Source organism: Malaclemys terrapin, chromosome 10 (genome assembly GCF_027887155.1).
Source record: "Malaclemys terrapin pileata isolate rMalTer1 chromosome 10, rMalTer1.hap1, whole genome shotgun sequence".
NCBI lineage: Eukaryota > Metazoa > Chordata > Testudines > Emydidae > Malaclemys > Malaclemys terrapin.
Window position 1 is genome coordinate 21,316,744 of NC_071514.1, and position 13,809 is coordinate 21,330,552.

General features: G+C 41.2%; 1 protein-coding gene across 1 annotated transcript in view; it reads right to left on the reverse strand.

Annotated features, from left to right (window-relative positions):
* SEMA6D (semaphorin 6D) overlaps positions 1–11,092 on the reverse strand; it is a 302,415-nt gene extending 291,323 nt beyond the window's left edge. Inside the window, exon 1 of the mRNA XM_054041559.1 lies at positions 11,019–11,092. The gene's annotated coding sequence lies outside the window, so the exon portion shown is untranslated. The remainder of the gene's footprint in view (positions 1–11,018) is intronic.
* Between the last annotated feature and the right edge of the window lie 2,717 nt (positions 11,093–13,809).

Sequence of the window (13,809 nt, forward strand, 5' to 3'; positions counted from 1 at the left end):
ATAAAAAGAAATCCACCATTTCAATTAAAATAAAACAAAAACATGAAATGTGTACTTTCCCCTGTCACATACAAAACTAAAGAGTCTAACTGGAAAGAAATTTTTAAAATTCTAAACACCAGCAAGGTAAATCCTAATTTAGTAATGAACTGCAATCTTCAGAAACTCCTCGTTGTCTGTTAAAAGTGATGAACCATGTATGTGAAGTTAGATGTTGTAAATTGATTATAATCAAAACTCCATAACAATGTTATTTTCCAAACTATACTGGTTTATAGAATTCAACTGCATTTTATCCTCACGCTGTCTCACTCTCAAGCAGATGAATACCTACATGCAAACCAATCTCTTTCTCTTCCCATATCTATCTATTAACATACGTACATCTCCCAATTGCAAGTAATGCAGTCAACTCAAACTCTTGTTGGACTGCTGCTGAAATCTTTATGCCACCCATCCTATCTTGTATTCTCATTTTATTTATTTAATATATTCTCTCTCACATACTGTCTATATCTATATATACACATAGATACACACATAAAAATTGCTTGTCAATGTATGACACCAAACCTCCAAGACACTCTGGATGGGCTCAGGAGTCTGAAGGCCAGAGTAACTTGCAGCACTGTACCTAGGTATTATCAACTAAAACAGTTTAGATGTTTTGGAGAACAAGATTAGGGAAAATACACTTATACTATTATTACAACTGTTTCATTGAGAAGCTGTAGTACTCCTATGCTAGAAGCATGGCCTTGAAATTTAGTACAGGGAGGGTGTCGCCCTGGTGTCGAGGATGTGCCTTTTGCAATTCCTGTGAAAAACCTCCCACATTTGGCTAGATTATAAGGTTTTAATCTCCATTTGCACATGCTTAGTAGAGACTTGTTAGTGTTTGGCAGATACATTCTGCGAAGATTCTGTCTGCATGGACCATGTTCCATCCCAGGCTTGCAGTGGCTGAGCAGGACTTTATCTTCAGTTGCTGCTGCCAGTTGCTGGAGCCACTATGCCACCAGGTACCAGAACAAAGAGCAAGGAGACTGTCTCTTCTGTACTCTTAGGGTATACCTACACTGCAATTAGACACCCGTGGTTGGCCCATGCCAGTTGACTCAGGCTCACGGGGCTTGGGTTAAGGGGCTGTTTAATTGTGGTGTAGATGTCTGGGCTCAGGCTGTAGTCCGAGCTCTAGGACCCTGCTACATCACAGGGTCATAAAGCCCAGGTTGCAGCCCAAGCCTGAATGCCTACACTGCAATTAAACAGCGCCCTATTCTGAGCCCTGTGAGCCAGCGTCAGCTGGCACAGGCCAGCAGTAGGTGTCTAACTGCAGTGTAGACATACCCTTAGCGTCCCCCTTCTGGGGCCAGGCAACATGGAGGAGGAGGCAGCCTGACTCATATACAGAGAGGAAAGAAGCTGAAGGGGGTGTCAGCAGGAGGGAGTAGATTGGGACAAGGCATTGTGAGGTGGGGTTGGAAGAAGGGAAGACTGGTATTGAAAGTCAGCATGGTCAGGGCAGGGAAAGTCATACAAGGAGGTGGGGAGAACTTGAAATGGTGGGGGAGGAGGGGGGAATAGAAAAAGACTGGGATTGTTTGGGAAAAGAGACTGGGTCTGGGAGGAGGAGCCTGGGGAGGGAGGTTGAGACTAGTTGCCAGGATGTGGGAGGAAGACTGGGATGAGAAACCAGGGAGAGCAGTGGGCAGAAACAGGGGCAAAAGGGTCTGTGCCCACTATAGAACATTCCCTTCCAGACCCCAAATGGAACCCAAGATTTCCAAGTCTGATCATTCCTCTGCTATAAGCAAATATCTGTGAAACCCATTGACAAAGCGTATGTCTCATTCCCCCCTCATGCTGGTCCACATAGTAGATAACAATCTACTACTGTTAACAGTTATACCATTAGAACAAATGGCAGAGGTCTATGATGCAGATGTAAAGGTTCTTGCTGACGACCCATATGGTAGAATTTCTATTTTTTTCCACTTTGCTTTTCTAAAGCCATAGGAAATTACACATAAAAGTCAACATTAAAAGAATCCTACAAAGAACTCAAAAGGTAGAATTATGAGTTATGTTACAGTTTTTAATTACATGAACACACACTGTTTTTTCCAAACAGGATCCTTGCCTCTTTCAGTGCAAAGGATAGACAATGCGCTGGGGATGAATCCGAGTTGTGTAATGAAAGAGGTTGTTGTCTATAGTATCTGTGCTTCATTTGTTGCAGCAGTTGAAAGGTGTGTAGTGAAAAAGACAGATTGCAGGAAAGGAAAGGTTGGTCAAAGCAGTGGAATGGCTGCCCTGAAGTACGGGATATTATCCCTTCCACTGCCACAGAGTTCCTATGTGATGCCAGACAAGACATTTAAACCAAATTTTTCACAATTGGTCACTATCTGTATGTTCATTTTTGGGGAGACCAACTTGAGACCCTAGGATCTCCAGAGCTGCTAAGCACTTATAGCTGGAAGTGAAGTTAATGGGAGCCCTGATTGGAACATAGAATACTAATTGCTCTAAAAATCAGGTCATAGGCATTTCAAAATATTTGAAAATAAAATAATTAATATTTGTGAAGCACTCAGATACTATAGTGATGAGCACCAGAGAAGAGCCCATGAGGAAATTAATAATTCTGTCTTCAGAGAAGATTTGAACAGTGTGTGTGTGGGGGGGGGGAGGGGGAGCATGGGGCAACACACTGAACAATGGGGATAAAACAAAATACTGAATAGCTATTCATTAAGTGAGCACCATACATCCTGTGCACTGAATAAGGGAGGGGGAAAAATAGTACACCTCTACCTCAACATAACGCTGTCGTTGAGAGCCAAAAAATCTTACCGCGTTATAGGTGAAACTGCGTTATATCGAACTTGCTTTGATCCACCGGAGTGCGCAGTCCTCCCCTTCTCCCCCCGCCCCCGGAGCACTGTTTTACCACATTATATCCGAATTCATGTTATATCGGGTCGTGTTATATCGGGGTAGAGGCATATGTGAATGTAGTACGAGACTGTCTTGTGATGCACATGCACAAGAGGTTAAATTAAGGTTGTACAGGAAACCTTCATTCCGGCATTTCCTAACTTTAGAGTGCTTGATTTTGCAACCTTAAGGTTCTTTAAAAGTTTTTGTATGTAGTACATATTGCAATATCAAAAGCTAAAGCTTATCATTTTTGGATTTTTCTCATTTCTAGTTGAGATGAGATGTTCCATATCAATCTTCTGCTTTATTCCATACCTGACTTCCCCCCACCCAGAGATGATTTTTATTTTTTAGCCAAGTTTGAGAGAAATCCATTCACCTGTTTTTGAATTATGGAAAGGTGAAAAAAGTAACATTTACTTGAAATGGGAAAAGTATAAGTGATTTTTTTTTAAACGTACACAATTTGAAAATGACTGATCTTTACGATCTGACATTTTCAGGTTGGCTAGCTCTGACTCAGTACTGGGCACTTTCATGACTTGCAAAGGGGAAAAAAAGAACACCCGAACAACAGATAGAAGCATTTTTTAAAAATTGGTTTTGTGCATGCATGGTAGCAATTTTTGCTAATGTTGGGAACTACATCATCATCTGTACTGCTGAATTAGCACTGTAGTTAACAACCATGATTGTAAGTTTTCAACATCTTTCTCTGTAGGAAAATCAGAAAGCAGGAGGATTCTGTACTGAAATCCTTATGCTCCTGTGGAGCTCATAAACCCTGCAAAAGGGAAACTTTCTTCTGCAAAATTTATCACTACAAGAGAGAATTGTTAGCCACAGAAGATCTGCTAGCAAAGGAGTAGAGGCTGTCACCTTGAGAAAACCCATAATTTCTTTTCAAGAAATTAACAAGCTCCATGAACAAAGGTTGTAAGTAAACTTCACAAGCCTAAAAGCCTGATATTCTATTACACTTCCCAGATAATGTGTGACTGGTGGGCCCAATCTCCTCCTTCTCCCCTATGCAGAATCTAACATCTTGAAGCACCGTTTGTTGGGTTGTGAGAATAGTGCTGTAGAGGTACCTGACTCCTCCCCAAATATTCTGTATAAGAGAAGTGAGATATGTCCCTGGAGAGACCCATCCACATGTAGGACTAGATGTCACAAACTGGTCCATGGAATTTAAAATGCAAAACCTTGTCTTCATATAATATTAAATTAAAAAACTTTAATGCTGCAAAGTTGGGGAAAGAAAATGTTAGTCTTCTCATAGAAACACTCTTTGGGGTTAGTTAGTGAGTGAGTAGGGGGGAGGAACAGTAGGTAGGAGGGGGACTTGGGGAAAGCAGGTAGGTGAACTTTTGAATTAAAGGAAAGGGTATTAGAACTATATTGGATGCACTGGGGAAAGGACTTATTAGCTGGTGAATTGATAAATTTGGAATGGGTTTGAGAACTGCATAGGATGAGGGAAACTGAGAATGGAACTGATAGACTGGGTGAGGCTGGAACTGATTTGATGAATTGGGGAAGGGGAACTGAGACTATAATAGACTGGGAAATGACAATGAACATTCGATTGAGTGAAACGGGATGCAAACTCAATAGACAGAGTAAAGACAGAATTAATAAACTAGAGGAGAGGGAATAAGATTGAAGCAGATTATTAACTGGTACCACAAAACAGATGTAACAACCTCTGTGCCAATTTGTCGTTGTGGATACAACTTAGAATCTTCAGCTTCAAGAAAGACTCCTGTGCTACTTGAGCTAAAGGAGTAACTGTACTAGTTAATAGCTTTAGTAGGCATTTATCCTTTATGTTGACCAGGCACTTAAGTGGAATACAACATACTGAGAAAGCAATAACACTCTTCCTGTCTAGGGAAGCTTGGACTTAGCAACCAAAGTTTGTGTTTGAAATCTAGTATCTTTCCACCACACAAGGTAATAAACAAGAGCTTTACACCATCAGAAAGGGGAGATTCCTAGTGTTCCAATGTGATAGCAACTACCTCGTAAATCCTGGAACTTCCCAAGATATCAGACTTCAAAATTATGACATCTGTCTTCCCTCCCTAGCTCTTTTTTTAAAATTTATAAATGTAATAAAAAGGTTCTCATCCCTTCTGCTTCTCTAAAGGCAGTTTACATTATTTGAACAATAAACCAAAGCCAAATCAGCAGCAAAAGCTCCACCAAAATCCCATCCATGACAATTCAAAAGGTAGGGCTTTCCCCACTAAAACTCAACCACCCACAAATCAAATTTCCGCTATCAAACTCACCCTACTCAGACATGAGGGGAAAGGATGGGGCTTGCATAGTGGCCTGCCAATCAAAAATCCCAGACTATTTCAGACCAAAGATAGTGCTTCTACCACAACTGAAGGCTCCTCATGGAAGAAGCTCTATCACCGATCCCCTCTATGTCAAATAAAAAAGAATCCAGCTCATGTGTGTCTGCTGATCAAAGTATGGCAGCAGTCTCTCATGTAGGAAGGCCCCAAGCCAGTTGGGGCTTCACAGATTACCGCCAACATCTTAAAATCCACCCAGAAACCAACAGGCAGGCAGAGCACATCATGGAATACTTGTGTTCTGTGCCCTCATTAAAGTATATCATTTACTAAGTGGGCTGCTGTATTCCGAATCAACTCAAGTTTCCAAGTTAATCAATGTGCAAACATTGTGTAGCCCCATTGCAAGAATCTAGCCTCAACATAAAACACATAAACCACTGCAGTCAGACCCACACCCAAGAGAAACGGTTGCAGACTGCAAACTTGAGTAACAAATGGCCAATGCACTCACTCAATAGATCTTCTACATCACAGCATTTGGCTGTTTCCTGCAGGAAACATCACTTTAGTTTTATCTGGATTGAGCTTCAGCCAACTATCATCCAAGATCCAGCCTCTTCCAAACACTAGGGCAGTCTTTCCACAGTTATGGTGCAGTCAGGTGAGACAGTACTATTGAGTTGAAGTGTTGTCCGAATATTGAAAGCGAGTAACTATAGGCTCTGGTGCTAATTCCTCAATCAGCACCATATACAGATTGAACAAGATAGGAAACAAGATGCAACCTGGTGGAACTCCACACCATAGCACCCTATGGAGGAAGAGCAATTGTCCCACCTTCTGGGAACACTTAAGAAAATAATGGAGTCACTCAAGAGCATCTCCATTTACTCCCACTGCAGTCTGCAAATAAATCAATACCCCCTCTGGTCATCAATGTCAATGGCTGCTGATACATCTGACAATATCAGCATAGACATCCAGTCCTTGTTCATCCCCAAATCATTTACTAATGCCACCAGTACAATTTCTACCCATATACCCAGATCTGTACCCAAAACATCAAGGAGGTCTGAGGAATCTAAGTACTTAAATAGTTGTCTCACCACCACAAACTTCTCTATGATCTTAACTCATAAATCGAAGATGTCATACTGGCCAATAATTAATCAGACGGATAGCATCAAGGATTGGTTGTGAAGCAAATGTTTCACGGTTGCCTCCTTAAGAGACCACCTGAAGGGAAACGTTGACAATCCCCACCAACAGTGGACCCCATACTTCCTTACTACCCTTTATCATACAGGAAGGACAGGCATCCAGAGGACAGGTATTAGTTATAACTTTTTTCCCCTTCTGTGCAGTGAACTAGTGGCAATTAAGTCTCTTCCAGCTTTACAAAAGGGGATACGAAAAATAGACATTTTTGTAAATCTGTCTAAGACGTTTTGAAAATAGATTTTCTTTAAAATATAAGGCATATGCAGAATACTTTGGACGATAGCATGGTATGAGGTTTTTATTGGCACTTGTTAGGGATAACTTGCGTACGTCACACGTGACTTATTACTTATGATTAATGTGGCCATTATAAATTGATACCAATAAAATCTTGTAACTCCAGAACACCATCATGCAGTCTCTCACATATATACACAAAAGTAGGTATATAGTGTTGCTGGCCAAAATCTGAACTGACATTACAAAATCTTTACTGTTGACAATATCAAAATAAAAATTCTTATAATGGACAGTTCTAGCAGGTTCTCCTTATCCTACTTACTCTCTCCTCCAATTTCTGCAGGCCAAGATCTTCAAAAGTGGCTTGTTACTTTGGCAGCCGGGGGGAGGGAGGGCGAGAGGGGTGTTCTATTTTTGGGTGCCAAACTTGAGACTTATTAAGGGTGCCTGATTTTTAGAAAGTACTGATACCCATATTCTGGACGTTTCTCTACAGCAAATTACTGCTTGGCAACTTAGTATGCTGAAGATTCACACCCTACCTTGCTACACACTAACTTGCTATGTAGATAATTCTTCTTCAGACCCCATAGTATCTACAGATTGAGGCACCCAAAAATCACAACTCATTGCTGAAAATCTTGGCCTAAAAATATGGCCCGCTTCCATTGACTACAGTGGGCTTTCAATCAAGCCCATACAGAACAAAAGTCACAGTAAGACAATAACTGTTTTAATAATACTCACGCTTAAGTAGAAGTGAATTGTTAAAGTAAAATAAATATTTATGTATAACAGTCCAAGAAGTACTGACCTAATCTTTCTTTTGCATCTTGATATGTGCAGCCAGGCAGTGGATTACCAATATTTATATAAGATGCCCTTTAAAATTAGTACATAGCTTGAATTTAGAAAGGTCAAAGGAACAATCTTCATTCTAGTCTCAGACATTTAGTAAAACCTGACCTTCCCTAGTGTGTTATATGTCCTCTACTCTTACAAGATTTAATAAAGGCTGCTCCGTCCATGCAGCTTTCCCACACTTCTCAACAGAAAGTTCTATAACCTGAAGACGTTCGAGGTATTTAAACATAAATTTATGAGACAGGAGTAGACCAACAAAAGATTTAGAGCTAGTAGAGAATTCATTTAAAAACAATGGCTTTTTTATTTATTTCTGTTTTTACAGTGAATCCAAAATCAGAAAACATGTGAGCAGCAGTATACAAATAACTCTCTATTTTGGGGTCCTGAGAAGTTTCAGCAATTGCTTGTAGTGTAATGAATGTTTGTAATTCATTAGATTCTGTTTAAACATGCAAAGCACGCCATGACATCAATGATGTTCTCTTTATCTCAATAAATAGGCTATTACACTTAATATACTTCCAGTTAAGCCAGCATGGTTAAAATAAGTATTTCTTGTATATATTCTAATTTTAAATTGTGTATTCATATTTTAATAAGATTTAAATTAATTGTCACATCCCAGACAAGACCACACTCTGCCAATTATCCCAATAAGCTTCAGAATCTTTATAGTATACTATCTATATATTATATCTTCTCCACAAATGTATCTTTGTTTATATAATTTTGCAAATGATAAGATGTGTAGGACATCTAAATAAACTCAAAATTGTCATGGACAGATCCTTCATAGATTTTCAGTTTGTAGCTGTCAATCTTCTTACAGCTGCTACATAACAAAACAACAGTTCTTTTCTTCATGCAGACAAGCAAATTCAATAAACATTGATAAAGCCTCTTTTGCAAAAGAAAGAAAACCCTGGATCTCCAACAATCTATTAAACCTTTTCTTATTTACTTCTGAACTTCTACATGATTTTTAAATCATTCATACAAGTTGTACATATTTTAATGCCGCATTTAATCAAATATGAATTTTGCAAAACATGAATCTGCTGATTGCTAGACCCACATTTTGTTGACAAAAGTATGATCAAGACTATTAATGAATAAATTCATTAACAAAGATAGATGTACTGACTTACCATTCATATTGCATTATAATTTGGAGTCTGGGGAACAGAGAACGCAAGTAGTATGCAAGGAGCTAAAAGGGCCATTAAGGGTAGTCAAATTTATATTTCACTCTATCTCAATCAAAATCTGCTTGAAATGGTCCATGTTATTCTAACATTTGAAAAGAACAACAACAACAAATGTACAATAGAAAGATCAACGCTGTGCGCAATAATACAAATTCAGTGCTCTAAAATGAAGAGGACAATTGGATAGATGCTTTTTTTTTTATATAAGATGGAGACAAACTGAACAGTAGTTAGAAATACTGTTAAAGGTTGAATTAGGGACAGACAGCTATGATGACGGGCAAACAAAAGCATTTAATCAATAAAAATCAATGTGAAAAGGACAATAAATTGAAAAATGAAAACAGATTGCTACTAAAGAAGAGAAATAATAAATGGGTACAATGATGATAGATAAAACAGACATCTAGCGCTGGTAAAATACTTATAAAATGAAATATAAGTCACTTCTGAATTTCCTATTTCTTCAAATAAATTACACATCACTTTCTCTAATCATAACACCAGTTCTATGTCGTGGATTTTCCCTTTGAAATCAAGCTCTGAGTTAGACAGAGGTTTTCATATAACTAACGTGTTTCTCCTGGGGGCTAGAAACTAAGCTTCAGCAGACTGGAGCACTTAGCAAGTCCGTCAAGAACTGACAAACCAAAATACATTCAGGGCATTAGATATGTTAGAGTCTATTGGGATTTACACCCAGCACCACTTGATGCACATGAACAATTTCGTGTTACGAGTTGTACCAGTTGTTAGCAAAAGAAAAATTTTTTTTTAATCACTAACATCTTGTTTAGCTAAATCAAACCCCCTTTGTGGGGGAAGTAAACAAAGTGACCAGGGGATGGAATTATAAACAGGAAGGGGAAACTGTATGTGTGTATACAGTTATACACATTATTTGAAAGGTGTATGTGTGTGATATATGTGCATCAATATTGTATTGATCTATTCTGCTCTGGGTGCACATGCATTAGTGCTAGGAGAAGTTCATGTGGACACTGGGGGGTGGAGAGAGGAATCTTTAATAGCATGTCTATGATATACAGTAAGATCTGAGAAGTGGATAACATCATTAAAAAAATTAGAATTCCTCAGCCCATCAAGTAGAAACTGCTGAGCACTCCAGCTGAGAGAATAATTGGAAAGTGGAAACATCCTGAACGAATTAAACCAAGAGAAAAACCATAGAAGGTGTATAGGTGCAAATACATACACAGTGCATAGAAAGAAAAGCACATACTGTATTGTACATATTTGTGCTGAGATTATATACACTGAATCTCTTATACCAATATTTTAAAATAAAAAAATATCCATTATTAAACTGCATCCCCCTAAAATGCGTTTACTGGCTTTACAGAGAGGCTTTCATTCATCTCCAACGTGTGCTTCCTTTACGGGGGGAACAGGCTCTAAGTTTTACGCTCAAAGCCAGTAGCTGTCTGCTTTATTCATAATCCCTCATCTATCCTGAGATTGTGGTGAGGAAATCAGTTTTACCCCCAGACCAATCCTTCTCAGCAAAGTACAGAACCCTGCCATCTCCTCACGCTTAGAGACCATCAGCAGCGTCCCTGTCTCTCGGCCACTGGCACGGATGGAAATAACACTGCAAAACAATGAGCCAAGAGAAAAGAGACCCACCCAGAGAAATGCAACGAAACGACCAAACCCAGAGAAAGAAAGGACCCCCCCACACACACACACACACCAAAACAAAACACACACACACACACACACACACTCCTTCTCTCTCTCTTTCACACACACAGGACTTTTTCCAAGCACCGATTTCCCTTTTTTAAAAATGTAGCAAATCTTTCTACTCACTGACATTATGATCCAGCACCTATGTAACCCCAGAAGGACTGTGTGTGTGTGTAGGGGTGTCTCACCTCCAGACAGTCTGCAAATAGCTACTCTTTGGAAATAAAGATTGAAAAATATCGGGGGTGGGGGGGGGGTAAAACACGGGCCAACTCACTCGCTTTCCGTCCCTCTCCCCCAAATCCTGAGGTGCAGCAGCTCCGCGTGGGAGCGATGCTCACCCCCACCCGCCCAGAGGGCTCCAGGGGATGCCGCGTCTAGGCTGCAGCTCGCAGCCCCTCACTGGGAAGTGCTCCTGTTCCCCCGGCTAGGTCGGGGAGCCCGGGAGCTCTGCAGCCGAGCAGGCAGCGCTGCTCCCGGCATGGCAGGCTGCTAGCGAGGAGGACAGACTTACTTGGGGCTGCAGCTCGCTCAGGAAAGCACCTGCTCCGGGCTCTGACAGCAACGATAGGCAGGCGGTGCAGGCTCAGCTCCCGGCACGGCAAACTCCCGGTCCGGCTCCCTCCCAGCCCCGGGTGACTCCACTTCAAACCCCACGCCCACCCCCCGCCTCCCGCCACTCCCCGCGCCTAACGCCCTTCCGCGGCCATTGCCTCAGCGTCCCACGCGCGTTTAGTAGCGACCTCCCTGCCGCTGAGCGCCCCCCCCCCGCACCTCACACGGGTTCCGGCCGCAGCCTCCATCCTGAAGTGAACCCCAGAGCCGCCTTCTTCCACCCAACGCCATCCCCAGTGTCCCCTTCTCCCAGGGCCACCACATCCTTCCCCCTCCAGCTTGTGCCTCCTCCGACCCAGCGCCTCTGCCTGCTTCCATCCTCCTCTCCTCACTGGGTGTCTCAGTATGGCCTTCTCCCCCTCATCCCCGTATTTCCTGGAGACCACCTTACAGCCCAGTCCTCCTCTCCCCACCCCTCCGCGTCTCCATCAGCCATGCCTCACTTTTACACCCTCTCCCTTGTCCCCAAAGCAGCCCCTGTCTCAGAGACACCCACCTGTCTTGCAGCTTCTCATACCAAATGTCTCCTCCACCCATGTAGATCCCACACCTGCGTTTTGCCTCATACACACACAGACCCCTCCCCTACACCTCAGGTGCAGTCTCCCAGGTAGTGCCTCCATAAGCCCCTCTCAGGTCTATTGAAACATATTCACTCTTCATGGTGCTCCACAGTGGCAGGCTGTACATCAGGGGCCTCCTCTTTTCCACCTCTCAGTGCTTACACTTCCTTCTTGTCCTTCTACCTCTCCTTCCTGTCTACCATTCTTTCTTGGTTTTGGCCTCTCCATTTACTCTGCCTCTCCCCTTCCAATTTTATTTTCTATGCCCTTTTCTTTTCTCCTGCTTGCCCCTGCAGTTCCTGAGTTTCTTCCCCCTTCCTTGTCTTTCTTAGTCCCCTGTGTCTCTACTGCCCTCCCTGTAATGCAATCCAATTCACTGGGCTTTTTTTTTTTTTTTTTTTTAAATTCTTCTGAGGGTTAGGGACACTATCCATAATGAGGGTGCATTGACTGCCTGCATTGCCTACATCTCAGGGAATTCAACAGCCTGGCTGACTGAACCAGCTCCCCACCCCCATCCCCAGCTGACACACAAATGCTCTTCAGTAATCAATAAAGCACTGAGTTGGTTTAGCTGTGAGGAAAGATATCAAACAGAGATTTTTCTCTTCAAAATGTATTGTTTTACTTTACTTCCTGGTGAAGTTTCCTGTTTAAATTTAAACACAAAGTGCTTCTCTTGATTTACCCTAAACAGTAAAGAATACTAGATTGGGGCCAAATAAATGATTCCAGTTTGTGTAGATGTTTTCTTTTCTATCCATGCAATAGAGGTCAGGGTTTGAGCAAACTGGTGAATGTCATATGTTTGCACATTGAAAATGAGTTTTCACATGCATATAAATCATTGTGGGTTCACAAACATAGGCTGAGTTCTGAATTTTTGGCATCATTACCAGTTTTGCACAGTAAATAACTCAGTTATATTTCAGAGAGAGGGTAACTGGCTAAAGCAACAAAAAGGTGAGCTTGTTCTTGGACCCTTTTAATTCTTTATAAATATTATTAAAATATAGTTATGTGTCTGCAGTTGCTTTGCAAATAATGTTTGGTCTTAATTTCTTTGTTTTAATTTTGTTTCTGAAATTTTTTTAGAAAGACATTTTATGTATGGTATGTATTTGAGTTCAGATCAATTGCTTTTGTGAATAAATGGAGGCAGAAGTATATTACTAGATAAAATTTTTTGTATAGCATCATTTATAATTTCTTTAAACAAATTACAGAATGCTTCTGTAAGAATAGGTACAATAGAAATTTAGAGGAGGTGGGGACCTTGGGAAGACATCAAGATCAGCCTCCTATGCTGAGGAAGGATTAAGTATACCTAGACCATGTGACAGGTATTTGTCCAGCCTGTTCTTAAAAACCTCTAATGAGGGGGATTCTATGACCTCCATTGGAAGCCTATTCCAGTGCTTAACTACTTTATAGTTAGAAAGTTTTCCCTAATATCTAACCTCCATCTCTCTTGCTGCAGGTTAAACCCATTATTTCTTGTCCTACCTCAGGCAGACATGGAGAATAATTGATCACCATTCTCTTTATAAAAGCTCTTAACATCTGAAGACCATTATCAGGTCAGTCTTCTTTTCTCAAAACTAAACATACCCAGTTATTTTTATCATTATAAAGGTGGGAGTGGTTATGCCAAGGAGAAATAACACTAATGTTAGAATGATTTTGATATTATGTGTTAAGCCATTGAGCATGTCCAGTATACACGAAATGTTTTCCAGAAGCACAAGCAATGTCAGTCTGAGCTGGTTGTTGGTTCAAACTGACAAGAATCATGTCATCATATTGTATCTGGAGTTAGTGTTATGATAGTGCTCTATGTCTTAGGGTACATCTACACTACAGCGGGGAGTCGATTTAAGATACGCAAATTCAGCTACGTGAATAGCGTAGCTGAATTCGACGTAGTGCAGCCGACTTACCCCGTTGTGAGGACGGCGGCAAAATCGACTTCTGCGGCTTTTTGTCGGCGGCACTTACTACCACCTCCGCTGGTGAAGTTAGAGCGCCGATTCGGGGATCGATTGTCCCCGAGAGGTCGATTTCTACCTGCCGATTCAGGCGGGTAGTATAGACCAGACCTTAGATCTATATAGATAGATAGCACCA